The sequence below is a fragment of the Loxodonta africana genome, chromosome 17, assembly GCF_030014295.1.
Source record: "Loxodonta africana isolate mLoxAfr1 chromosome 17, mLoxAfr1.hap2, whole genome shotgun sequence".
In the NCBI taxonomy this organism is placed as follows: domain Eukaryota; kingdom Metazoa; phylum Chordata; class Mammalia; order Proboscidea; family Elephantidae; genus Loxodonta; species Loxodonta africana.
In genome coordinates, this window is record NC_087358.1 from 26,030,416 (window position 1) to 26,035,234 (window position 4,819).

A 4,819-nucleotide genomic window follows, 5' to 3' on the forward strand; every position below is an offset into this window, starting at 1 on the left:
ACACAAGCTGTTGGTGCATCAGGCATCATCGTTGTAAGTAGAGAATGGAAAAGATTTTACAAATTAAAGATTACTATGTGCAAATTTTCATCCATACATTCAAACAACAGGAAAAAAAATCAGTTTAGAGAAAATAGACATTAAACACATTGACTCAATAAATGTACCAAAACCCAACAGTATTGTCGGGGATTGGCTGATAGGTGCACTGCACCGAGGACAACCAAGCTGTGAGCCTGAGTAGCTGAAGAAGGCACGGGCTACCACGCTTCCCCGTGTCCTTGCCTTATGGACCATGTGCTGCTTGAAATGCAAATTTGGAGAGATTTAGCCATCCAAATGCTGGACTGGATAAAGCACCTAGTTAGAATGGTGTTTCAACAAGTTGGAGAAAGCATCCAATCAGTACTTTGGTCTGGGAAGCCATGTGGTTCATCTCAAAGTATCATCATAAGGGAAATTTGTACTAATTTATCTCTGATTCGGTGTCCAAGAGTTCACTTTCAACTTACCAGCCAAGAAACAGAATGAAGTCCCAACCACCCAGGAGAGGATGCAGTGGTGTCTTTTGCTAATGTTGGATGGGTAGCTGAAGAAGAAGGAGAGTATTCACCAAGGCTAAGGAGAGAAAGCAGGTAGAGGCAACCTCTTCAGAATGACCTCCCTTTTTTTGAGAACCCCCAAGCAGGCAGGTTTCCTTACCAAATCTGCCTCAAGATGAGTCTCCACTGCACCACTGGTGGATGAGGAAGCACTGCAAAAGATCTTGCTCTTCAAGCCCAGATCGCCAAAATCATCACCCTGCAGGAGCAGCAAACTCTCACTGCAGGTAACTTAGATTCTATCGCGTCTGTTACCTCAGCACCATCCTCTGTCCCTTCACTTCCACCACCGCCTCCACCACCCCCTCCTCCCTTCCCTTCAACAGAGTTCCACCAAAGTAGATCTCCATTAATCTTAATGAGCAAAGAACAAAAGGCCTGTGCCGGAAAGATTTTTGTTAAAAACGGTCCAAAGAAGCCTGACATGCCAAATATGCTAGAAATCCATTAAGATATGAGTAGTGTAAAACTCCAGTCAGTGAAGACGTCAAAACAAGATGTCGCGCCCTAGCTGGTGGATGCTACTGACCCTGCTGCCCTCATTGCACAAAACCAAACCAAACCCTGCTGTCCAATGGGTTCTGACTCATAAGTGACTCTATAGGTCTGAGTAGAGCTGCCCCATCGGGTTTCCAAGGAGTGGCTGGTGGATTCCAACCGCTGGCCTTAACCACTCTTAACCACTGCACAACCACGGCTCCTCCTGCATTGCAGAGACTGTGGAAAAGAAATTTGCCTTTCCGTGTGGAGGCAATAGCCCGAGTCAAGTTGAAAAAGTAATTCCGAAGTCTGAGTCAGAGACCACTTCAGAAACAGTGTTGTTTGGGCCACACATGTTGAAGTCTACAGGAAAAATGAAGGCTTTAATTGAAAATGTTTCCAGTTCCTAAACAAGACAATGAACTGGGAAAGGCTATCCTGGATCCACTGTTGGTTTATTAGGGCTAAACTGGATAAAACACATCAATATTATTTAGAAAATACCTGACTTTAGTGTTCAGCAGCCTTTTAAAACTAAACAGAGAATTAAGCACTAAGTTTTTGTTTATTGCTTTTTACAAGATGGTCAGTTCTTGAACTATTCATAACATAGGTGTATTCCGACATGTTTTTAATATATTGTCAGCATGTTTGGGTTATCAGTCTTAAAAACTGTTGTAAGGATGTCAAAACATAGAAAGGGCATTTGTGGATGTTACTATGTGCTTTTTAGAAGCCAGGTAATCTACTTTTGAGAAATCAGCTGTGGTTTCCCTATGGAACACAGTTCTGCTCTAACACACGTGGGGTTTCCATGAGTTGGAATTGATTCCACAGCAACTGGTAACTGCTGCTAACCTTGTGATCGGACTGTGAAAGGCTGTTCCAATTATTCTGCTTGGTCAGGATCACTGGTGAAGCGGCATCACAACAACTGTCAGAACACTTTTTTGGGGAGCTGTTTTCCCAAATCTTAATGGTCTGTCACGGTAGCAAATAAAACAAAACAAAGTGGGGCAGGGGAGTGGGGGCAAGAAGAAAGAGATGAGGGAAAAAAAAAAAAACAAAGCCAAGGGGGTAAGGGTTGAAACCAGGGAAATTCAGATCTTTTTTAATCCTTTTACATACTGAAATTACATGAATAGATTTAAAAACATAATCTACGAGATCATAGATTATGATCTAAACATAATCTAAACAGAGGTTGAAAAAGCATTTTACATGTAAAATTGATCTCCGATTTCTCATCTTAGTAAAATTGACCTAGAGAAATCGATGGCAAATATCACACTTCATTGATAAATATATATTGAATGTAATCTAATTAAAGGTAGCACTAAGATTATGTTGCCTACTATAGTGGCATCTTTTGTTTGCTTAGTAGTAAGAAGAAATAATTCAAGCCTCGAGTTTCAGTAGTGATTCTGTGAGGAAAATATTACACAACAAATGAAGCAAAAAAGAAGATGGAAGGAATACACAGAGTCATTATAAAAAGAATTGGTCGACGTTTGGACATTTCATGAGGCAGCATATGATCAGGAGCCGATGGTACTGAGAGAAGTCCAATCTGCACCGAAGGCATTGGTGAAAAACTAGGCTCCAGGCATTGACGGAATATCAGTTGAGATGTTTCAGCAAATGGATGCAGCACTGGAAGTGCTCACTCATCTGTGCCAAGAAATGTGGAAGACATCCATCTGGCCAACCAACTGGAAGAGATTCATATTTATGCCTATTCCCAAGAAAGGTGATCCAATCAAATGTGGAAATTGTCAAATAATGTCATTAGTATCACATGCAAGCAAAATTTTGCTGAAGATCGTTCAAAAGCAGCTGCAGCAGTATATCAACACAGAATTGCTAGAAATTTAGGCTGGATTCAAAAGAGGACATGGAACCAGTGATATCATTGCTGATGTTGGATGGATCCTGTCTGAAAGCAGAGAATACCAGAAAGATGTTTACCTGTGTTTTATTGACTATGCAAAGGCATTCAACTGTGTGGTTCATAGCAAATTGTGGGTAACATTACGAAGAATGGGAATTCCAGAATACTTAATTATGCTCACGAGGAACCTGTATATAGATCAAGAGGCAGTTGTTTGGACAGAACAAGGGGATAGTGAGTGGTTTAAAGTCAGGAAAGGTGTGTGTTAGGGTATATCCTTTCACCATACCTATTCAATCTGTATGCTGAACAAATAATCCAAGAAGCTGGACTATATAAAGAAGAAAGGGACATCAGGACTAGAGTAAGACTCATTAACAACCTACATTATGCAGATGATACAACCTTGCTTGCTGAAAGTGAAGAAGACTTGAAGCACCTATTGATGAAGAGGAAAGATCACAGCCTTCAATATAGATTACACCTCAACATAAAGAAAACAAAAATCCTCACGACTGGACCAATAAGCAACATCATGATAAATAGAGAAAAGATTAAAGTTTTCAAGGGTTTCATTTTACTTGTATCCACAATCAACACTCATGGAAGCAACAGCCAAGAAATCAAAAGATGCCTTGCATTGGGAAAATCTGCTGCAAGGGAGCTCTTTAAAATGTTGAAAAACAAAGATGTCACCTTGAAGACTAAGGTGCCCCTGACCCATGCCATGGTATTTTCAATTTCATCATATGCATGCAAAAGCTGGACAAAGAATAAGGAAGACTGGAGAACTGATGCTTCTGAATTGTGATGTTGGTGAAGCATATTGGATATACCATGGACTGCCAAAAGAATGAACAAATCTGCCTTGGAAGAAGTACAACCAGGATGCTCCTTAGAAACAAGGGCAGCAAGACTGTGTCTTACATATTTTGGACATATTGGCAGGAGGGATCAGTCCCTGGAGAAGGACATCATTCTTGGTAAATTAGAGGGTCGTCAAAAAAGAGGAAGACCCTCAGTGAGTTGGGTTGACACAGTGGTTGCAACAATGGGCTCAGGCACAGCACCGATTATGAGCATGGTGCAGGACCGGGCAGTGTTTCGTTCTGTGGTACGTAGGGTCACTATGAATCAGAGCAGACTCAATGGCACCTCACAACAACAACAATATTTCTTTCCTTTAGGAAAATAACCCCTATGTGGAACTGCTCCACACAGAAAGACAACAATATGGTAGGGATGGAGTGTGATAATCCTAATACTGTACCACCAAATCTTAGCCCATTGTTTAAGGTTAAAGATATGACCCAAGCCAATTATCATTCTTTTCTAGATTTTTTTTTTTTTTTAACTGCAGCTGAAGAAAGGAATTTAATCCCAACAGGTGGCAGGAGTTTTGAGATAAGAAGCATGAAGCTCCTTGTATGGATAGTCCTTGTCAATAAGGGGTTCATTTATATCTGGAAGAAATGAGGCCAAATTGGAGGAAAAAAGCAGAAATGAGTGAATAAGAAATTAAGTCCAGGCAGTATTTCCGCTATGGGTTTAGATTACCCCTCAGGCCAAGCTCCAATGACCAAACTGTTAATAGTGTTGACCTTTGGCCAAGAAAGGTGGAGGAAGAGGGAAGGGAAAGTGAGAGGCAAGATTTTTCATTCTTTACCTGGTATGTTCTCGTATCATTTGAATATATCATTGAATTATTTATAATTATGCATTAATGCACAACTTTTATAATTCAAGAAATCAATGGTATGAAAATATTTTTAGCTCTAATATTACAATGTATTAATTTTACAACCTCAAGGGTCAGAGACATGTGAGTGGTCTGAATCCTCAAAGA

At 40.4% G+C, this 4,819-nt stretch overlaps 1 pseudogene; it reads left to right on the plus strand.

Moving 5' to 3' along the window:
- Window positions 1-339: 339 nt before the first annotated feature.
- On the plus strand, window positions 340-1,551 carry LOC100660856 (mitochondrial fission regulator 1-like; annotated as a pseudogene).
- Window positions 1,552-4,819: the final 3,268 nt, after the last annotated feature.